The sequence below is a fragment of the Hylobates moloch genome, unplaced genomic scaffold (assembly GCF_009828535.3).
Source record: "Hylobates moloch isolate HMO894 unplaced genomic scaffold, HMol_V3 SCAFFOLD_15, whole genome shotgun sequence".
In the NCBI taxonomy this organism is placed as follows: Eukaryota; Metazoa; Chordata; class Mammalia; order Primates; family Hylobatidae; genus Hylobates; species Hylobates moloch.
Window position 1 is genome coordinate 9,369,953 of NW_026652290.1, and position 24,303 is coordinate 9,394,255.

Below are 24,303 nucleotides of genomic sequence, written 5' to 3' on the forward strand. Positions count from 1 at the left end.
AGCAGGGACAGACAGGTTGTCTGGAGTAGACGCGGGGAAGTTTCTGACACAAGCAGTACTGGACTAGGTTGTCTGGACGAGGTTTGCTGACTCATATTTCATGGTTAATCTCTTTGCATTTATTTGTTTTATAGCATTACCACTTTTGTGTCATTGATTTTTCACTTCTGAGTTTGCCTATTTGTTTGAAATCTCTTCATTTCATTTCTATTAGTTTTTATACTCCATTGAGCACTTCTCAGTGAGTGGGCATTTTCACTTCACACTCATCAAAGAGCCAAATCAGGAGAGGAGACAACCTAACTGCAGGGATTAGGTAGTAGGCTTCAGAGGCAGTGACCAAGCAGGATCCCTGGTAGGCCACTCCCTCTCCTCTGCTACCTGGAAGCAGAACAAGGCTGGATCTCACCCTTCTGCTACCGGCATTTAACTAACTAGGAAGTCATATGGGTTATATTTTAAAATATATTTTAAAAATATGTATCTGACAAATAAATGCATTTTATGATCCTAGACTGGATTCTGGATTGGAAAAAAATTACTATAAAGTACATTGGCAAAATGTGAATGTAGGCTATATATGTATAATAGTTTGTTATCAATGCTAAATTTTCCAAATTTGTTAATTATACTGTGGTTATATAAAAAGATCCTTGTTCTTAAAAGACAGATGCTGAAGTATTTGGGGTTAAGGAGCATGATGTCAGCAACCTACACTTAAATGGTTAGGCAAAACCAATAATAATGTGTGCATGTGTGCAGATTATCTATTTATCTATCTATCTATCCATCTATCCAACTATCTAGAGAGAAATAAAACAAATGAGGCAAAATATTAACGACTGGTAAATCTAGGTTAAAGGTATGTAAATGTTCGTTGTATTCTTGCAGCTTTTATGAAAGTTTTTTTTTTTTTTAAAAAGGTTAACAATTTCCCTAGAAGACTTCTGCTTTCGGCCAAAGTGGAGTAATAGGTTCAGATTTGCCCTCTTGCCTGAAACAATAACACCACCACCAACAAACACAATAAAGATATATGAAAGAATGGTTTTCAAGACATAAACGACAGTGATTCCTGGGAGGTGAGGAGAGTTTTACAATTGCTCCAGCTTACAGCCCTGAAGAAGTTCCTAGGCCACAGCTCAGGAAGGTGGAACCCAGGTGGAGCTCTGAGTTGAGGAAACAGAGATAAGAGTATGGGGAGACCGAAACAACTAGAGTTTGCAGGAGAGATGATGGAGAGGAGAGAGGTGCACAGAGAGAGCCCAGAAGATCCTCAGGGGTCTCCTCAAGATCGGTTCAGCCAAGTACCAATTAGCACATGTGTGTGAGGAAACCACCTGCGAGGATTAGAAGCAACGATGCTCAGTGCTCACACAGGGCTGAGAACAGTGCCAGTTCCCACTTGCCAGATTGGAAAGTCCCATGATTCCTGGGGCACTCAGTAGTTTGTACAGAAGGTACTTAACTTGCCTCAGAAGTGGGCAGTAAATAGCCCTAGACTGAGCACTTCTCAGCACCCTTGAAAAAAAAATCATAAAATCAAAACCTGAGGATCCAACTGTTTCCAAGTAGTTTAACTTATCCCAGAGCAAAGTTCAAAAATATATATAGGAATCCAAAAATATTTAACACCCAGCAAAGTACATTTACAATGTCTAGCATCTAAGCAAAAATTACCAGGTATGTGAAGAAGTAGAAAAATATGACCCACATTAAAAAGGAGCCTAGGCTTTTCCCCTCACTCAGCTGTGATGAGGCAACCCAACCCTTCCTTGCTGGGGTGATGTGCCCTGTAATGACCTTCTCCTCAATGATTATGTCAGTGAAGGCCATGTGGGGACCTGGAACTCTCACCCTCACCAGCAGTAATGAGACACCCTACCCCAGTGGAGTGTCCACAGAGGCCAAGTGAGGACTGTGGACTTACACAACTACCTGGCAATTATGAAGCAGCAACTCCCTTTCCTGACTGGCACAGTGTCAGACAGGGCCTGCTAAAACGACAAATTTAAATAAGATCTAATGTCTTATATAATTCTCCCAAAGCCCAGGAATTAATAGAAAATCACTCATCATGTCAAGAACCAGGAAAATCTCAACTTGAATGAGAAAAGACAACAAATGCCAATGTTGAGATGACACAGATGTTGACAAAAATTTTAAAGAAACCATTATAAAAATGCTTCAATGAGTAGTTACAAACATGCTTAAAACAAATTTAAAAATAGAGTGTCTCAGCAGGAAAACACAAGATACAAAGAGGAGCCAAATAGGCCGGGTGCAGTGGTTCACCCCATTAATACCAGCACTTTGGGGTGCTGAGGTAAGAGGATCCCTTGAGCCCAGGAGTTTGAGACCAGCCTGGGAAACATGACAAATTCCTGTCTCTACAAAAAATACAAAAAGAGCTGGTGTGGTGGTGCGTGCCTATAGTCCCAGCTAACTCAGGAGGATGAGGTGGGAAGTTGGCTTGAGCCCAGGTGGCAGAGGTTGTGGAGAGCTGTGATTGCATAATTCAAGAAGCTAATGAAACCCAAACAGAATAAACTGAAAAGAAATCCATGCCAAGGCACATCATAATCAAACTTCTGCAAAACTAAGACACGACAGAATGAGAGAAATGACACCTTGCATAGAGAGGGAAAATAATTTGAATGACAGAAATTTTTCATCAGAAACTGTGGAGGCCAGAGGGAAGCATCACACATTTTTCAAGTCCTAAATGAAAAGAACTGTCAGCCCAGAATCCTATATTCAGTGAAAATGTCATTCAGGAATAAAGGGGAGATTGCCTAGCTGTATTAAAACATTATAATTTAGCCTAATGTAATTTTCTGGCAGTTTTAGTCAGTTTTTTGCTACTCTCTGATGTTCAAGATAGAAAAAGTTATTTTACAAGCAAGCTGAATACAAAATAATGGAAATAGTTTGTAAAACCAGTATATATTATATGCCTACATTGCACATGTTAAAGCACTCCATTATAATACACTATGTAATCTACTGTTTTCGAATGGTTTTGTTCAGCATTTGGCTATTTAAAAAATATTTATAAAGAGATTTATTTCTTTCAGTTCTGAAGGCAGGAAAGTCCAAGGTTGAGGGGTTCACATCTGGTGAGGGCCTTCTTGCTGTGTCATCCCATGGCAGAAGGTGGAAAGGTAAGAAAGCATGTGTGTATATGTGTGAGGGGGCAGAAAAGAGCGAGAAGGAGAAAAAGAGAGAGAGAAGTAAGAAGATCAAAATCACCCTTTTATCAGGAACCCTGTTTCATCTGGGAAACATAACAGCATTAATCCGTTCATGAAGGCAGAGGCCTCATGACCAAACCACCTTTTAAAGGTCCTACCTCTCAACATGGTTGCATTGTGAATTAAGTTTCCAACAATATTTGGCTCTTAAGTACATTTTTGTTGTTGTTTCCATTTAGAATTTTTTTTCTAGAGCTTGCTTCAATTTTATTCATTCAAAACTTTGAACTTGCTTTCTTTTCCTATATTTATTTCATTTTTAGGTTATGAAGCTTTTTGAGGCAGAACAAAGCACAATTCTTGGATCTAAATAAGAATTTGATTTATCTTTGAGCTTTTAATAACTTAATGAACATTCTATGCTATTCTATGGGAAACGCTTGAGTTTTTCATTTGCTTATATTTTCTTTATCAATTTTGTGTCTTTTGGGTAAGTAAAGGACATAAAGTATGGAATACTTTAATAAGACAGTGAATTAAATCTATTCCTCTGATTTAACTATGAAAAAAGTCAATAATAAGAAAACAATCTCCCCTTCCCCAAATAGGACAACTATTTGAACAGCTATTCATCCAAAGACAATATATGGATTGGAGACAAGAGGATGCTCAAAATAATTCATTAGGGAAATACAAACTAAAACCACAATGAAATATTACTGGTTACCTATTAGAATGATTAAAATTAAAAATACTGACCATATCAGCCAGGCATGGTGGCTCGCACTTGTAATCCCAGCACTTTGGGAGGCTGAGGCGGGCGGATCACCAGGTCAGGAGATCGAGACCATCCTGGCTAACACGGTGAAACCCCGTCTCTACTAAAAATACAAAAAAAATAGCCAGGCATGGTGGCAGACGCCTGTAGTCCCAGCTACTCGGGAGGCTGAGACAGGAGAATGGTGAGAACCCAGGAGGTGGAACTTGCAGTGAGCTGAGATCGCGCCACTGCACTCCAGCCTGGGCGACAGAGTGAGACTCCATCTCAAAAAAAAAAAAAAAAAAATACTGACCATATCAAGTGTTGGCAAGGATATGGAGCAACTAGAACTTTCATACATTGCCAGTGTAAAATGGCACAGCTATTTTGGAAAACAGTTTGGCAGTTTCTTACAAACTTAAACATATACCTACCATGTAATCTAGTCATCCCATACCTAGATGTTTACCTAAGAGAAATGAAAGCACTTATCCATACAAAGAGTTTATATGAATGCTCATAGACACTTTATTTGTAATAATAAAAAACTTGACCCAAATGTCTATCAATGGATGAATGAATAAATATCTATGAGATGGAATACTACTTAGCAATGAAAAAGAATGAAGTATTGACACATGCAGCAACATGGATGAATCTCAAAATGATTAAGGTGAGTAAAGAAGCCAGACAAAAAACAGTACATATTGTAAGCCTCCATTTATATAAAATTCTATAAAATCTAACATAATTTATAGTGATAGAAATCAGATCAGTTGTTGCCTAGGTGTGATGGGGTGTGGGTTGCAGGGGGAGGGATAATAGAAGGCCAGGAGAAAACTTTTGGGGTGATGGATATGTTTATTATCTTGATTGTGGGGCTAGTTTATCAGGCATAGTCATATGTGAAAACTTATCAAATTGTATACTTTAAATGGGTGTATTTTATTGTATATCAATTACACCTCAATAAAGTTGTTTTAAAAACTTTATCTTTAGGAAGAATATGAGCTATAAGTCAGTCACACATTAATTAATGTTAATTAATTTTCTTCTTTCTTTTTTTTTTTTTTTTTTGAGATGGAGTCTTGCTCTTTCGCCCAGGCTAGAGTGCAGTGGCGCTATCTTGGCCCACTGCAACCTCCATCTTTGGGGGTCAAGCGATTCTCCTGCCTCAGCCTCCCAAGTAGCTGGGACTACAGGCGCACACTGCCATACCCGGCTAATGTTTTGTGTTTTAGTAGAGATGGGGTTTCACCATGTTGCCCAGGCTAGTGTTGAACTCCTGAGCTCAGGCAATCCACTCGCCTCGGCTTCCCAAAGTGCTAGGATTACAGGCATGAGCCACCGCACCCGGCCCCAGAATCTGCATTTCAACAGGCTCTTCTGATGGTTCTTCTGCATCTGGGAGTCAAGAAGTTCTTGCTCTATGGCCTCTGAAGTTGCTTCGAATTCCACTTCAGAATCTCAACCCACTCTTCTGCCTTTTCTAGTCATAGTTACTTTTCCTTAAGTGCCACATTGGCATAAAGGCGTTTGGTGTTCCACTATCTTTCCTGCAGGTGTTCAGCACATGATTGGTGGTTTCTAGGGTCTGCCATGGGGCTTACTAATTATTTGGAACCAAATATAACAGAAAACAAGTTTGGAATTCTAAAAAAACCCCTTAAAAACCTTTTTAAAAAATCTTGGACACAGCAGCTGTGAATGGTCTGGGCCTGCCTGTGCAATTATTGCTGAAATTACTGGGGCTGTTGAGTATTTGGAAATCAAATCCCAGAAGTGAATTGGCTGTGCCAGTCAGTTGTAAAAGGATCTGGCCCTGGGAGGTTTGGTGGGTAGGGGCAAATGGGGACATGGGAAGAGGGTGGGAGGCTTCAGGACTGCATGAACTGAGTAGAAAGATTTGGCCTTTGGGGACAGAGCATGCAACAGGCAGCTGTTCCCTGTGACCTGGGCATCTGGGACTTACTGAGGGAGAGACATGATCTTGGCCTAGCTGACCACCATTGAAACCACTCATCGGAGGCGTGGATGCAGTTTGCTGGGAAGATGAGTGCCGATCTGTCTGATGGTCACATGGAGGGCTTTGCTGATCTCTGACACTGGATATTTCCCCTTGCCCTGGTGCCAGGGACTAGGGGAGAGATCACTTTGGGCTTGAGTCAGGAACAGGGATGCCAGGCACAGCAAAAGAAGATGACTGTGGTACAAACCCAGCTGATGAAGTGAAAAATAAATAAAAGAGAAGGAATCAAGCTGGTTCATGTAGGAAGCATGCACACACTCATCCCATCCATTGTTCCACATCGGGCACCTCCCTGAGCTAGCTGCCACTCCTGCTGCACTCTGCCACTCCTTGGAAGGCAGCGCAGGGCAGTGGTTAGAGCCTTCTCTCTCGGTGTTAGACAGGCCTGGGTTCAAGTCCAGGTCTGCTACTTTACTTACTAGCTGTGGGATGCTGATGAGCCCAAGCTCTCTCTTAGCCTGCTTCTTGATCAGTAAAATAAGAATGACTAGAGTACCTAGTACATGGAGTTACTGCAGGACTCGAATGTGCCAATAAATCTAACATGCTTAGCATAGGGCCTGATCATGGTTGGCATTTGATAAGTGCTAGTTGTTATCATTATTAATATTACTAATCATCAAAGAAAGATCTTCAATTGGATATTTGGGCAAAATTATGAAATTTATCCCTAATCTCTTGATTTACAGATTGGTGTGGATCTGTTATTGTTTTCTTTTTTTTTTTAAGTCATCTTGTTTCCTGACTCCTGAAGTGAAGAGTGTTTCTTCTATGAATTTCTTTTCTTACAGAAATAAAATTGAAAGAACTTTTAGAGAACTGACATGTTAGACACAGACTGTGATCATAGAGATCACGGTCTGTCAGGGGAGAAAGAGGATGAAAATAAGCAATTTCAGTACAGGGGAAGAACATTTCAAAAGGGGAATGTGGGGTGCTAGGAAGGAGGGAGATGCATGAACTTAACACACCTGTCACTTCTGAGCAACTGGTACTTCCAGCAGCCCCTCCTGCTGCCCCCTCCACCCTTCCCTCTGAAAGCAACACCTAATAAGCCATTAATAAGTCAGAGGAAAAGGTTTGCCATGAAGAAAAGGCTCTAAGTGTATTTCTTTTAGTTTCTTGAAATTTTCAAGTCTGAGTTTAGGAAGTTGCCGTAACTTGAAAAATTTCAAACACTGCATGGGCATCTAGCAAAAGCTTGTAAAATAAAATGAGTGCTCATCACATTTAGAGGAATTATAAAGGCAGCTGTGATACAGGAAAAAGAGCCCTAGTCTTGGAGAGTGGAGCTGTGTATGTGCCCTGGTTCCAGGTGCTGTATGATGATATCAGGCATGGCACTAAACTACAACGAGCCTCAGCTTCTTCATCTGTAAACTGGGGATGAGGACACCTACCTCCCAGGATGGTAGAAGGACTACATATGATTGTACTAGATACAAAAGTAAAACAGTGAACAAACAGATGAAGATTGTTTATCTTTGAGTTTAAAACCCAGAATCTTCCAAACAACAGAATGCTGAATAGTAAAGACTAGCTAAGGTTTAAAAGACTAGCATTTATTGAATCCTTACTGTGTCTAAGCATGGAAGACATTTTATCTCATTTAATTCTCATAAATAACCTGTGAGATACTCTCATCATCTGCATATTACAGGTGAGAAAACTGAGGCTCAGAAAAGTGAAGTAATTTGTCCCATATTCCCAAACTAGCTAGTGTCAAAGCCTGACTTTTTGACACTGGATGTTTTGAGCTCAGAGCACTTTTTTTTTTCTTGGACATTTTGAGCTTAGAGCACATCCTCTTTTATGTTATATTCCTGTGCTTGTGTGTATTATCTCATTTAAAATGCACAATCCTATGTAGCCTGTATATTATTCCTATTCAGTATGTGAGGAAACTAAGTCACAGAGAGACTAAATAACTTTCTCAAGGTCACCAAGTAAGTAAGCTGGAGTCAGGTCCGAACTCAGGCAGCCTGACCCCAGGGCGCTTCAGCCATAATGCTAATGGAATTATTCCAAAATGATTTTAAAAACAATCATTCATTTTCAGAATCATGGTATTGGAATGCCTGAAAAAAGACTTGCTATGGCACAGAGAACATTGTAATGGGGTAACCCGCCAGGCTAGGAATGACCCAGATATGACCACTGGTCATGGCACAAGGCCCTTTCTGAGCAATACAGGCAGGGCAGAGCCTGCCATGATGGAAATCACAGTAACATCATGGAGGTGGCGCTGGTAAAAAAAAAACCAGCTCTGCCCGATGTGCATCGATTACAAGCCCTGGTGGCGAACATACGTTTTACAGCCCTAAATTGCATTCGTGCAAATATTTATCATCCATCCCCTGCCAAATCCGCATAATGGAAAAACAAACCAAAGGAAAACCTCCAGAGGATGTGAAGACTAGATCAAGTCTCTTGCCAATTGTTGTGCTCTTTGGGCTTAATATATCTAAATCTTAGTAATTCCAGGATTTCCAGTAATGGAATATCCGCTACCCTGTCCTGAAAGCCCTCCTCCAGCCGTGGGCCGCCCAACTTGAGTTCGCTCAATTTCCCCTTTCACCTGCAGGTGGCAGCACGAGTGCTGATCGCGGTCGGGCGGGGGCGCTCAGGGGTGGGAGCCGAAGAGAGTAATTTAGGGATAGAGGTGAGAACGGAGTTAGACACAGAACTAAGATCACATGAACTCCGACTTCGGATGGAACACGTCATCCATTTAAACCCTCGAGCCGAGCTCAACTGGAAACTCCACCTGAGTAAGCGTCGTGGGCCCTGGAACCCCGCGTCGCAGGGCTGGCCAGGGCGGGGCGGACGCAGGGCTGTTTGCCCGCCTGTGCGGAAGCCTCCGCAGTCCGCGGCTGGCAGGGCCTGGGGCGGTCTTCCGCGTGGGTGTCTGTCCCTCCGCAGCCGTACTGCCGGCGCCAGGGCCGGCTCGCACGTTTCGTAAGGCCTTACATGGCTGCACCCCCAGCCACCGAGGACCCGAGCCCGCCGGCCGCCCTCCTGTGCTCTCCCGCCTGGGGACTGCGAGGTCCGCGCTGCACCTCCAAGGGGGGACGCCTGCGGACTCCACCAAGCTGCCTTCCCCAGTACTGCAGGCCCCTGTAGGAGCAGAGGAATCGGACCCGGGTCTGCAGGCGAGGGACAGGAGGCCTCTTTAGACCTGACAGGGTGCGGGTTATTTTGTCCCTCACCTTTACTGCTCAGGGACCTGTCCTCCTGCATCTCGTTCCATGCCTTCTCTCCTCCTCTTGAAGGATGCTAATCACATTCAAGCCAAAAGATTAGAGACTTTTCTGTGTCCTTCGTCGGGAATGCTTGCGTTTGTTAAGAAGGGAACTGGATACAACTTCATGAGATATAAGGGTGTAATTTCAGACATGTGGGTTTCTTTCTAGGATTCTTTAAATTACACCTCAACTCACAATCGGCTCGTGCTTTACAACCATCTGTGGCTGAGAGGCAAGTCGGACTTCCTGGTAAACCCTCTTCTCTTAGGTGAAGCATAGAGCTGTGACCTTATTAACCTGAACAGCAATTGGGAGCCTCAAAATAGAAAAAGCAAAAACTCAGAAACGTTTATTTATTTATTGTTAAGACAGAGTCTCACTCCATCACCCGGTCTGGAGTGCAGTGGCATAATCTCGGCTCACTGCAACCTCTGCCTCCCGGATTCAAGTGATTCTCATGCCTCAGCCTCCTGAGTAGCTGGGATTACAAGAGCCCACCACCACGCCTGGCTAGTTTTTTTTTGTATTTTTAGTAGAGACAGGGTTTCGCCATGTTGGCCAGGCTGATCTCGAACTCCTGGCCTCAGGTGATCTGCCCGCCTTGGCCTCCCAAAGTGCTGGGGTTACAGGCGTGAGCCACCATGCCTGGTCAGAAACTTCTTTAATCAACATTGATTCTCCAGGAATAGCAGTTGTATAATAGAAAAAGCAGCACCTGAGTGGGGCCTTAGAGTCTAGAAGGTGCTTTCAGTTACAGGCTTGGGAGACACCCATTACTCATATGGTCTTCGATAGGTAAATATTAATCCCTGGTGTTTGTAGTCATGATAATTACCACTTGTGAACAATGTAGCTGGTGTCCATTGTCCTCCACCAGTACTCCAAGACAAAGAGTCATTAACTAAGTAGATGACACACTCCTCTTAGTTTACACTCTGTCCCCCTTGCCCCCCACCTCCATGAAAGCAGGTATGATTATTCTCCTGTAAAATTATTTTTCCTCCTACTTTCCTGACCTGAATTCAACTGCCTTTCTGTCTGCCCAACCTTCTGCTGAAGATTTCTGCCTCTGCCACCCCCATCTCACCTTCTAATTCCTACAGACTCCTCCCTAGATTGACCATCTGGGAATGACTGTCTGTCTAGATTATATATTATGAAATTTGATTATAGTTGATTAAACACATTGTTAAATATTGCCCTGACTTGTTTTCATTCTACTTTCTGAAAGTATAATCCGAACTAGCTGTAAGCTTTGAGGGAACAGGAACCATATTGATTAATCCTAGGCTTAATAAGATGTATTAAAAAGAGACAATGAATATTTAACAGATGAGTATGAAGGTGAAACTTTATTGATGAGAAACAGGAAATGCTGTCCACTCAATCTTTCCATTAAAGTTTCCTGAGTTTCAACTTTGTGCCAGATCCTGTGCTGGACAGTGTAGAGGAAATTAAACATGAGGAAGACATGGTTCTGCCCTGATTTGTAGGAGATAAAGCATTCACACAGCTCACCAGAAGGCAGTATAAATGCCTCAGAGTGCTGGAGGCAGAGCCCTACCATTCAGAGGAGCAAGAAGAGAGCTCCTGTGGCTGGTGGCCAAAGAAAAGTTCACAGAGAAAGCAGCACCTGAGTAGGGCCTTAGAGTCTAGGAGGTGCTTTCAGAAGGCAAAGATGTTGTGTCAAAGTTAGGCAGAGAGAAGAGTAGGAGCCAAATTAGGAGGGGAAATAAGTCATAAAATTTATATGGGAAAACCAAGCAATGCAGTCTGACTGCAGTGATGTAATAAAAGTAGTAAGTGATATTTATCAAGAACCTACTGTATGCTGGATATTATATACTTTATATATATATTTTTCATCTTATCCTCATAATCACACATGAGGTAGATGCTGCTAATACTACCATTTTATGGATGGGGAAGCAGAGGCCTCAGATGACTTAAATAATTTACCCAAGGCTATAGCACTACTAGGTTGGGATTTGACTCTGGAGCCATGCTATTCCCCCTCCAAGATATGTGTGGGAAGAAGTGAGATTAGGGAAATTGTTTGGCAGGTCCTATTAAATTTTACCTTAAATGTCAGAATTCAATTTGGTTAAGTAATAGGGAGCCACTGAAGATTACTGAACAGGTAAGTCACCTAACTAAAGTCAGACTTTAGGAAGATTGATTGGTAAGATGGATTGGAGAGAACAGAGACAGAGGAGGAGGAGGAAAGACCAAGTAGGAGGTGAATGCAAATGGGAGATGAAAATTGTTGACCCCATTCACAGTCTGAATGGAGCAGTGAGAATCCAAAGTAAGAAATTGTCGTAGGAGACATGTCAGAAGTAGATTCTTTAGGGCTTGGTGACTTGGTGAAGTGGAGGGTGAAGGAAAGAGTTGGTAGTGATTCCAAGGCATTGAGCTGAATCCTGAGGAGATGCAGCATTGTGGTCAGGTGGGAGGAGGCAGGCTGAGCTGCTTCTGGATAGCTCCTTTTGGTTGCTTAGTCAGGTTGGTGGGACTGCACTGGGCTATGTTTTGGTGAACATGTAAAACAGACAGGGGTGATGCAGGTCTGGAACACTGGGAAGGGGTTAGGGATGAAGTTATAAGATCTGGGAATCCTTCACAGTGAAGCCAAGGGAGAAAGAACCCACCTAGGGAATGAGAGTAAAGAGAGGAAAAGAAAGAATCTAATGGAAGCTTGGGGAGGGATTTTATTCAGGGAGCAGGAGGAAGACAGGTCACAGAAGGCAGGAGAATGACGAGTCAGAGAGGAGTGAGATTGAGAGGATATCAGGAAAGCCAATGAGAGGACATTTTAAGGCAGAGCGTGGTCACCAGTGTCAAAGTACTGTAGAAAGTCAAGGAGGGTGAGGACTGAATTGCTTTGGCAACTAAGGGGTCACTGGATCTAACAAAAGAGGATGAGATAAATACATTACAGCTCATGTATGTGACAGAATATTCCACAGACATTAAAAACCAGGTTTTCAAAGAACAGGGATTTGGCAAAGTGTTTATAATATAATGTTAAAGAAAAGAATGAGGAAAGAAAGAAAAAGAAAGAAATTAAAGCGTAAGAGAGGATACAATTATGTCTATAAAACATCATTCCAAGTTTATTTTGTCTGCCTACCTTTTAAACACAAACAAAATATTAACATATACTAGGGAGTTTTCCTTTGTTCTCTGCCAGGCTCTTGTGCTTTTATTGAGTGAAGCAAGGTTATGAGCAGAGCCATGGAACTGGAATTTGAAAGACTGGATTGCTTCAAATTAGAAAGGGCTTGGAGCTACTTGCATGAAGGATCCAGGGAAGATCAGGAAGAGGGTAGCAAAGGGCAAGAGTAAAAGGGTCGCGAAAAAGGCAAAGAAAGCAGAACAGCCTGGGTAGGGCCAGAGTCTGGGAGTGAGTCAGACAAGGGAAACACCGGCTGGGTTAGTGAGACCTGGAGGACACAGGTGGATATAAAAGGTCTTTTGTGCTGGTATTTGCCAGACTTAAATGATGTGATTCTTTGTGCTATGTGTTTGAAAAACTAAGGCAAAAAAGTCTAAATTATTTTTAATGACTTTGAATGTTGAATAGATTCATTTTTTAAAAGCATTCACAATGGATAATTTCAAAACATACACAAAAGCAGAGAAAATGTTTTAATGAACCTAATTTACTCATCCTTTGACTTTAACAATTATTAGTGCATGGCAATCTGTTTCACCTATACCCCCACCTATTTCCCCCATCCCATTACTTTGAAGCAGTCATTCCATCTATAAGTATTTCAATAGCTATATCTAAAATAAATGTTCCTTATGTAAACATAGTATTATTATCATGCTTTAAAAATAACAATAATTTCTTAGCATTACTAAATAAATATTCAGGATTTTCAGATTCCTGATTGTCTTATAATTTTTGTAGTTTATTTAAATTGGAATCCACAGAAAGTTCACCTTTTGCAATTGGTTAATCTAGCTTATGAACATCTTTTTAAGTTACAGATTCCTCTTTCATCTCTTTTATTTTTCCTTGAATTTTTTTTTTTCCAAAGAAATCCACAGTTGTAGGGAAAAGAAAGAGAGATCAGACTGTTACTGTGTCTATGTAGAAAGGGAAGACATAAGAAATTCTATTTTGACCTGTATCTTGAACAATTGCTTTGTTGAGATGTTGTTAATTTGTAACTTTGCCCCAGCCACTTTGCCCCAGCTATTTTGTTCCAACTTTGAGTTCACAAAAATATGTGTTGTATGGAACCAAGGTTTAAGGGATTTAGGGCTGTGCAGGATGTGCCTTGTTAACAAAATGTTTACAAGCAGTATGCTTGGTAAAAGTCATCGCTATTCTCTAGTCTCAATATACCAGGGGCACAATGCACTGTGGAAAGCCACAGGGACCTCTGCCCTGGAAAGCCGGATATTGTCTAAGGTTTCTCCCCATGTGATAGTCTGAAATATGGCCTCGTGGGATGAGAAAGACCTGACCGTCTCCCAGCCCGACACCCGTAAAGGATCTGTGTTGAGGTGGATTTGTAAAAGAGGAAAGCCTCTTGCAGTTGAGATAGAGGAAGGCCACTGTCTCCTGCCTGCCCCTCGGAACTGAATGTCTTGGTGGCTCACACCTATAATCCCAGCACTTTGGAAGGCTGAGGCGGGCAGATCACCTGAGGTCAGGAGTTCGAGACCAGCCTGACCAACATGAAGAAACCCCGTCTCTACTAAAAATACAAAAATTAGCCGGGCATGGTGGCACATGCCTGTAATCCCAGCTACTCGGGAAGGCTAAGGCAGGAGAATTGCTTTAACCCCAGGAGGCGGAGGTTGCAGTGAGCCAAGATTGTGCCATTGCACTCCAGCATGGGCAACAACAGCGAAACTCCATCTCAAAAAATAAATAAATAAATAAAAAATAAATCCACAGTCTGAATTGTGTTGATATTTCCATGGTGGTATTTAACATGTTCTTCTGTCCCTGGTATGCCCTGTAGATTAGTAGCTTTATCTCTGGCCAGATTGTGGGTAGTTTTTATTTTCTTCTTTATGTCTTTTTTTTTTTTTTTTTTTTTTTGAGTTGGAGTCTCGCTGTGTCACCGAGGCTGGAGTGCAGCGGCGTGATCTTGGCTCACTGCAAGCTCCGCCTCCTGAGTTCACGCCATTCTCCTGCCTCAGCCTCCCGAGTAGATGGGACTACAGGCGCCCGCCACCATGCCCGGCTAATTCTTTGTATTTTTAGTAGAGATGGGGTCTCACCATGTTAGCCAGGATGGTCTCGATCTCCTGACCTCGTGATCCATCTGCCTTGGCCTCCCAAAGTGCTGGGATTACAGGTGTGAGCCACCGCACCTGGCCTATATCTTTTCATATTTTCTAAGTTTTCCACTCATTATTCCTTAATTTTATATTCAGAATTTATGAAGTAAAACAAAGTTTAAAATGACTTTAGTAGAAAGCTTTTTTAAAAGAATGGCCTTAGAAATTAACAGTAGGACAGTTGGTGAAATTCTAATAAAGCCTATAGTTTTATTAATAGTATTGTCTGAAAGTTAATTTCCTGCTTTTGATAAATGTCCTAAGGTTATGTAATATGTTAAAATTTGGGGAAGCTGGACAAAGGATATATGGGAACTCTCTTCACAGTTTTTTGCAAACTTTTTAAAAAAACTGAAATTTCAAAATAACAAAGTTACAAAAAAAGAAAAGAATTTTAGTGGAGTGATAGAGATTGAAACTAGATTGTAGAAAGTTAAGAAACAAAGAGGAGAAATAAAAGGTAACCTGTTGGAAATAGTGGCCATTTAAAAAATGGAAAGAAATTAGGAAGTAGCTCAAAGAAGTGGAAAGATTAAGATTATTTTTAATTTATTTTTTGTTTTGTTTTTAAGGCTGGAAGAGACTTGAGCTTGCAAGCAAAATAAGCCAGAGAATTTTGAAGATATAAAAAGGTAATAAAATTATGTGTATGCATTTAAAATGCTCTGTAAGAAAATTTTTTAAAAATGAGATTATTGGTATAATAAGAAATGGGACCCAGAACAGAGATGGGTTTGCCTGGTCAAGGAAATTAGAACACCACTTCTTCCTCTAAATAGGAGGAATACAGAAAAGGAGTGATGTTAACACAGAGAAACTCCAAAGTGGAGAGAAACAGAGTTGAGGTAGTAGATGCCTGAAGACTTTTCACTTCACCAGAAAATTGAAGTGACATCCTTGGCTGATGGTAAGAGTCATTGGGATGGAGTTGAAGACTCATGGAGCCTAGAGAATTCTTTGCAAGGGTTAGGAGGGAAGCAACAGGAAGCTAACTCCAGATGGATAACCATGTAAGCAGGAAGGGCCCAGATAGGGTTGTGGAGTGGGAATACTTAGCGAGTCCTGTGGTACAGTTATGACACTTTTTCTAGCAAAATTTGGCAATCCTGGAGTGAGCAGGTGGTGGGTGATCGAGGGTTGCCACTGGGGACACTGGCAGGTAAAAGGGCCAAGTGTCCCAAGGATGTTAGCAAGGGCAGTGCAGAGTAGCTCGTGTGGGTCCAGGCTCAGCAGGACAGTGAGGGAGGCCAGGAATGTGGTTGTGCTTGGTCCCATGTGGTTATATCAGCCACCATGACATTGACCTTCATATATTGGGTTCTTGGAAATTCTTTTTTTAGCCAAGGAAGATAGTTATTTCAGCATAGGCCAAGCCACAAAATGATAAAATGAGAGTTTACCTTTTTTTGTAGATTGTTCCTCCTCTTGCAGCTCTAACATCTGGATGAGCCACCAGTGGGATGGTAATGGCTCCAAAGAAATGAGTCTCCCTTCTCCTCTGGGGGTTTACCCACTGTCTGATATTCTTGGCACCAATTCCTTTCTCAGGTGGGGAGAATGTGAATTGCTTCTCCTAGAGATAACATCTTTTCTATTCAGCAAGGTCCAATCACAAGTCAGTTCTTTGATATCTCAGGTGGGTTCTGGGAGCAAACTGGCCAAGGACTCCAAAAAGCTACCCACACTCACTCCTCCAGTAAAAAGGCATCCTATAATGTTAGAAACACATGCTTCACTCTGTAACCACTGCTCCCAGCCCTCTCAGGAGGGTGGCTTTGAGAAATCATTCCTCAAGAGAAAGTGAGGAAGAGGTAATTGAAGGCAGGAATGTGTTTCCAAAAAGACGGTGTATTATTTTCCTATGGCTGCCATAACAAAGTACCACAAACCTGGTGATTAGAAGTTTATTGACTTACAGTTTTGGAGGCCAGAAGACAGAGATCAAGGTGTCAGCAGGACTGGTTCCTCCTGTTAGCTTTGAGGGAAGGATCTGTTCCAGGCGTCTCTCCTTGGCTTGTAGATAGATAACCATTTCTCCCTACTTTCCTTTTCATCGTCTTCCCTCTATGGCTGTCCATGCTGGTGTGTCCAAAGTTCTCCCTTCTATTAGATTAGAGTCCACCCTATGACCTCATCCTAACGTAACTAATTACATCTGCAATGACTCTATTTCCCAGTAAGGTTACATTCCGAGGTACTAAGGGTTAGGAATTCAACCTATGAATTTTTGGGGGATACATAATTCAATCCATGAAAGATGGATTGGTATAGTCTCTTCTTTCTTTTCCCTGACCACTTACCTCCTATAGACTCTCATGACCATCTTTGTGAAGTATTGAAATTTCCTCCCTTGAATCCCTGTCTCATGTCCTTCAACCTCCAGTCCACCTTGCATATGCCTGTCAAATTCATCTTTCTAGAATTTCCACTTCTATCATGCATCCTGCTTACAAACCATCCATGGTTCTCCATTGCCTAAGGAAATGGTTCCAAAACTTGCCAGTTTATTGGACTCACGTGGAAAGTTTAAAGGCATATAGGTTCCTGGGCTCTTCTCTGATATTCTGATTTAAAGTCTGGGGTAGGGTCTCCGGCACTGAAAACAAATCTCTAGATGACTTTGATCGTGGGATCCACTGATGTAAAAAAGAAATTCAAATTCTCCACACTCTAATTGAAGTTTACTCTTCCACTTTATTATTCTAGAACACTTTGCCTACCTACCAGCCCCCAACATGCTGTGACGATCCTGCCCCAGTATTGGACACCTGAGGAGGTGCTCCCTCCCCTATTCCTCCAACTGGCTCTTGTCCTGCTCTTGTCCCACCTTTTCTTTGAAGTCTCCTGCCACTCTATCCTACTGCCACCTTGCCCTTCTTCACCTCCTATATCTTCCCGTCTATGTTACTGCCTAGGCAGAGCTCTCCACCTTCTGAAGGTTCACAGATCATAGAATCCCAGGGCCAGGGGGGCCCTGGACATCCTATGTGTTTCAAAGGTCTTCCAAGTTCAGAGGAGGAAATTGAGTTCCCTACGTGATACTTCAGGGCCATAGGTGGTAGAGCTGGGAAACGGTTCAGGGTGTGACTCCAAACGAGAATTGCATGAGACGCTTAGGCTTCTACATCTCCTTCCTCACTCTACACAGCCAGGTGATTGTCTGCTCTGCCAGGGCACTGGGGTGAATGTCTTCTCTGCAGAGGCTGACTGAAGAGGCCAGGGATTTGGGGACTCAGTATGGCAGAGGGCAGAGCAGAAGAAGCACTGTATTTGAAGAGGAGTATTAAGTAAAAGTTCACAAGCCAAGCAGGCTCCCCTCCTTACAGTGCACCATCATCAGGAATACCTAAGACAAAAAACACAGTCACTTCTATCTGGAGAAACTGACAAGTCTAAAAGAAAATACTGACAGAAAGGACTCATCAACAAAATCGCTGGGTCCTCACCTAATCATCCTATAGCAAGGCAAGACCTGACAGTCAACAAGCCCTGCTCACATGCACTGAAATATCAATCGGCCTTTTGGTTTCTCGCTTTCACCTGTGAGTGAACAGTCATGGATCACCAGAGACCACAACAAACAAAAAACACAGGAAAAAAAGGGAAGCCCTAAAGTCCAGAAAGAAGCACAAAAAAGAAAAATAGGATACATATAAAGGAGTGAGAGGCCGAATAACACTTTTCAGTAGCAACTTGAGGAATTAAAAGACCATGGAACAATACCTTTGATATACTGAGGAGAGTAGTTTCAACTTAGATTTTTCTTACACAGACAAACCATCCATAAAGTCTGAGAGTAGACAAATTCAGACATGCAAAATGCTTATCTCCTGTGCATTCGTTCTCAGAAAGATACTGGAGAATGTGAGCCTCAAAAATGATTAAAGCAGGAAAGAGGAAGATTGAGATCCGGGAAATATGGGATTCAACACAGGAGAAGACATTCAGAATGATGCTGGGGAAGGGAAGTTCCAGAACAGCTGTGTAGCAGGCCTCAAGAAGAAACAATCCAGTCTGCAGTAGGAGAGGTACAGGGCTCCATGGGGAAGGAAAACAAAATAATAGATGGATCATCAGATACATTTGAATATGTGGAAAATGTATCATCAAGACAGGGAAACAAGTAATCTTAGAAACAAAGAAGCTAAACATGAAAATACAAGAGGACAGAGGACTGCACTGAAGCATGTAGTCATGAAAAAAATGAGCTGATAGGTTCCTGATGTGTTTGACTGTATTGAGAGGAGTGTTATGTGAGAATTTGGGGGAATGAAATTGAGATGAAGAATGATAGGCAATTATTAAATCCTGGAAAAACAGAAAGTTGTATAAGAAAGGAAATGTAATCATTGCACGCCATATGACTCAGCTGCAAATAATATTCTATATCAAAAATAATGTAAAGAATAATATAAATTTAAACAAAAATGGATATATAACTATATTGGGAAGATTAGTGCAGGAAAATTGAGTGTGTGTGTTTCAGTTATTACACTGTTTCTCAGCCATAAGCTCACCTTTTTACACTCTGCTCTGTGATGCTGGGGCTGGAACTCTGCAAACCACATTTCTTCCTTGCTGGCTGTCTCCATGTTAGGCTCTGTCAGTATGGAAATTAGAGGGATGCTGCAGAGCTGGAGGAGGAAAGAACTTACATCTTCCTGTCTGCTTACTTCTCTCTCAATGTTCATTCATTCATTATTCAACAAATATTTATTTAAAGACTATTGTCTGGCCCGGCACTATTCTAGGTGTTTACCTTCCAGTAGGGAAAGAGAAATAATAAACAATATACGTAATAAATAGATAAATAAAGTATATGGCATTATGTGGAAAAAAAGAACAAAGAATTAGAGTAAGGGACATTAGGAGTGCATGGGTGAGGTGTATTATAATTTCATCTTATTTTATTTTAACTTTTTGAGATGTAGTCTCACTCTCTTGCCCAGGCTGGAGTGCAGTGGCGTGATCTTGGCTCACTGCAACCTCTGACTCCTGGGCTCAAATGATCCTCCCACCTCAGCCTCCTGAGTAGCTGGGACCACAGGTGCCTGCCACCATGCCTGGCTAATTTTTGTATTTTTAGCAGAGATAGGGTTTTGCTATGTTGGCCAGGCTAGTCTCGAATTCCTGACCTCAGATGATGTGCCCACCTGGGCCTCCCAAAGTGCTGGGATTATAGGCATGAGCCACCGCAGCTGGCCTATAAGTTTATTTATTTTTATTTATTTATTTTGCAGTGGAGTATTGCTCTGTCACCCAGGCTACAGGGCAGTGGCATGATCTTGGCTCACTGCAACCTCTGCCTCCTGGGTTCAAGCGATTCTCCTGCCTCAGCCTACCAAGTAGCTAGGACTACAGCACCTGCCACCACGCCCAAATAATTTTTGTATTTTTTAGTAGAGTTGGGGTTTCACCATATTTACCAGGCTGGTCTTGAAATCCTGACCTCAGACCATCTGGCCACCTCAGCCTCCCATAGTGCTGGGATTATAGGTGTGAACCATTGTGCCCAGGCTATTTTTAATTTTAATTAATTAATTATTATTATTATTATTTTGAGACAAAGTCTTGCTCTGTCACCCAGGCTGGAGTGCAGTGGAGCGATCATAGCTTACTGAAGCCTCAACCTCCTGGACTCAAGTGATCTTCCTGCATCAGCCCCCCAAGTAGCTAGCACTACAGTAGGTGTGCACCCCCATGCCTGGCTAACTGTTTTATTTTTTTTGTAGCGATGCAGTCTCACTATGTTGCCTAAGCTGATCTTGAACCCCTGGCCTCAAGCAATCCTCTCACCTTAGCCTCCTGAAGTATTGGAATTACAGATGTGACCCACTGTGCTGAGCCTTATTATTTTTATTGACACAAAATATATCTACATATTTTCTGTGTACATGCAATACTTTATCACATTCATAAAATTTGTAAAGATCAAATCAGTGTAATTGGGGTATCCATCACCTTAAATATCTGTTCTTTATGCTTTTCTTTCTGATCACTTTGGTTAGTATGAACATTTTAACAATGTTTGTGCTAGGAACAGTTATTCTCTTATTGCTATTTTGAAATAGACCATAGATTATTGTACACTATAGCCACTCTACTAATTTATCAAACACTAGGTCTTATTTCTTCTATCAAACTGCATATTTTTACCCATTAATCAACCTCTTTTTATCCCTCTCACCCCCTAGCCTTCCTGGCCTCTGGTAACAACCAATCTATTCCCTGTCTTCATTAGATCCACTTTTTCAGTTCCCACATATGAGTGAGAACATACGATGTTTGTTGATTGTTTCCTTTTCTGTGCAGAAGCTTTTTAGCTTGATGTAACCAATTTGTCTATTTTTGCTTTGCTTGCCTGTGCTTTTGGGGTCTTTGCTCAGAAAGCAAAAAAATCTTTGCTCAGACAAATGTCCTTGAGGATTTCCTCAATGTTTTCTTCTAGTAGTTTCATAGTTTCAGATCTTAGATTTAAATTTTTAATCTATTTTGAATTTATTTTTGTATTGGTAAGAAATAAAGGTCTAGTTTCATTCTTCTGCATTTGGTTATCTAGTTTACCAAGTACTATTTATTGATGACACTTTCCTTTCCTCACTATATGTTCTTGGCACCTTTGTTGAAAATGAGTTGGTTGCAAATGTGAGAATTTATATTTGGGTTCTCTATTCCATTCTGTTAGTCTATGCATCTGTTTTTATGCCAGTACCATTGCTTTGCAGTATATTTTAAAGTCAGGTAGTGTGATGGCTTCAGGTTTGTTCTTTTTGCTCAAGATTGTTTTGGCTGTTTGGAGTATTTTGTGGTTTCATACAAATTTTAGTATTTTTTTTTTTATTTCTGTGAAGACTGTCATTGGTCTTTGATAGAGCCTGCACTAAATCTGTGGATCCCTTTGGATAGCACGGACAATTTAACAATATTAATTCTTCCAATTCGTGAACATGAGCTATCTTCCCATTTATTAGTGTCCCTTTTGATTTTTTTCATTAATATTTTATAGTTTTAGAAATCTTTCATATCCTTGGTTAAACTTATTGCTAGATTTTTTTTGTAGCTATTGTAAATGCGATTGCTTTTTTTATTTCTTTCTCAGATAGTTCACAGTGGCATATAGAAACTCTACTGATTTTTGTATGTTGATTTTGTGTCTTGCAATTGTACTGAATCTGTTTTTAGTTCTAACAGTTTTTCAGTGGAGTGTAGGTTTTTCTAAGATCATGTTGTCTGTGAATAAGGCTAGTTTGACTTTTTCCTTTCCATTTGGAATGTCCTTTGTCTCTTTCTCTTGACTAATTGCTCTGGCCAGGACTTCTAGTATTATGTTGAAAAAAATGTTGAAAGTGGGCATCCTTGTCTTGTTCCAGACCTTAGAGGAAAGGTTTTCAATGTTTCCCTGTTCAGTTTGCTGTTAGTTGTGGGTTTGTCATATGTAGCCTTTGTTATTTTGCAGTATGTTTCTTCTATATCCAATCTGTTGAGGGTTTTTATTATAAAAATATGTTGAATTTTGTTGAATACTTTTTCAACATCTATTGAAATGATCATGCGGTTTTTGTTCTTGGTTCTGTTAATGTGATGTATCACATTATTGATTTGCATATGTTGAACTATTCTTGTATCCTGGTAAGAATCCCACTTGATCATGGTGAATCTTTTTAAATATGTTGTTGAATTTGGTTTGGTTAAGGATTTTTGCATCTGTGTTCATCAGGGATATTGGCCTGCAGTTTTCTTTTTTTGTGTGTGTGTGTCCTTTATTTCTCTTTCATGTTGGAAGGATAGCTTTGCAGGTTACAAGTATTCTCGGTAAGCAGTTTTTGTTGTTGTTGTTGTTGTTGTTTCTTTCAGTACTTTGAAAATGTCATCTCACTCCCTGATGGCCTGTATGGTTTCTGTTGAGAAGTCTGTTGCCAGAAGAATTGGAGCTCCTGTATATGTTATTTGATTCTTTCCTCTTGCTGCTTTTAGGGATCTCTCTTTGTCCTTGACCTTTGAGAGTTTGATTATTGTATGCCTTGGGGTAGTTTATTTGGGTTGTATCTGTTTGGTGTTCTCGGATCTTCCTGTATCTGGATATTTATCTTTTTCTCAAGTTTTGGAAAGTTTTCTATTATTATTTCTTTGAGTAAGTTTTCTATTCCTTGCTCTTGCTCAGTTCCCTTTTGAATACTAATAATCCTTAGATTTGGTCTTTTGAGCCAGGCATGGTGGCTCATGCCTGTAATCCCAGCACTTTTGGGATTACAAGGTGGATCATGAGGTCAGGAGTTCAAAATCAGCTTGACCAACGTGGTGAAACCCTGTCTCTACTAAAAATACAAAAATTAGCTGGGCAAGGTGGCACATGCCTGTAATCCCAGCTACTCAGGAGGCTGAGGCAGGAGAATCACTTGAACCCAGGCTGGAGTGCAGTGGTACAATCTCGGCTCACTGCAACCTCTCCCTGGTGGGTTGAGGGGAATCCCATTCCCAAAAAAAAAAAAAAAAAAAAAATAGAGATTTGGTCTTTTGAGGTAATTTTGTATATTTTATAGGTGACCTGTATTTCTTTTCATTCTTTTTTTTCTCCTTGTTTCTCCTCTGTGTATTTTCAAATAGCCTGTCTTTGAGCTCATTGATTCTTACTTCTGCTTAATCCATTCTGCTGTTGAGAGCCTCTAATGAATTTTTCAGTTCAGTAAATGTATTTCTCAGTTTCAAGATTTGTGATTTTTTATACTTTATTTTATTTTATTTTTAAATTTTGATACAGAGTCTCACTCTGTTGCCCAGGCTGTAGTGCAGTAGTGCAATCTTGGCTCACTGCAATCTCCGCCTCCTGGGTTCAAGCAATTCTCATGCCTCAGCCAACTGAATAACTGGGATTACAGGCATGTGTCACCACGCCCAGCTAATTTTTGTATTTTTAGGTAGAGATGGGGTTTCACCATGTTGGCCAGGCTGCTCTCAAACTCCTAGCCTCAAGTGATCCTGCTGCCTCAGCCTCCAAAGTGCTGGGATTACAGGTGTGAGCTACTGCACCCAGCCTCAAGATTTGTGTTTTAAAAAACTACTTCGATATCTTTGTTAAATTTCTCTGACAAACTTTGGAACTGCTTTTCTGTGTTATCTTGGAGATTACTGAGTTTCCTTAAAACTGCGATTTTGAATTCTTGGTCAGAGAGTTTATATATCACCATCTTGTTAAGAGTCAGTTACTGGTTCCTTGCTTTGTCCATTTGAGGCAGTCATAGCACTCTACTGGCTGCCGTTTCTTGTGGATGTATGTCTATGTTTTTGCATTGAAGGATTAGTTATTCCAGTCTTCTTTGTCTGGCTTGTTTTGGTTTTTATTGGATATGTTTGCTTAGAGATTCTTTGTAATTTATCAGTTGATTTTCTTTCTTACGTTTCCACTGCTAGGTTGCTGCCTCCTTTTTGGCACTAAATGGTGCCTTACACCCAGGTTTGCCTTGGTTCTAGTAAATAACCAGAGCACCACCAGTACTGAATAGGGTAGGTCTCAAGGGGGATAGCCTGGTAGTATCGAAAGGCTGGTTAAGAGTTTATGCCCAATGACATGTGGAACAATCCTACAGTGTGGTGCCGCTGTAATTTGGTGTCTTCTTTGGCTGAGAGCAGTTTTCACAGCTGGAGATGGCAGTCCTGCCTCCTTAATTTCCTTAGGGTGATTTCTCCTTTCAAGCACTCCCAGTGCATCCTGTGGTTTGAGGCAGGGACAGGTCTCCTGACAGAGGACCAAGAGGGTGGGCAAGCTGGTTG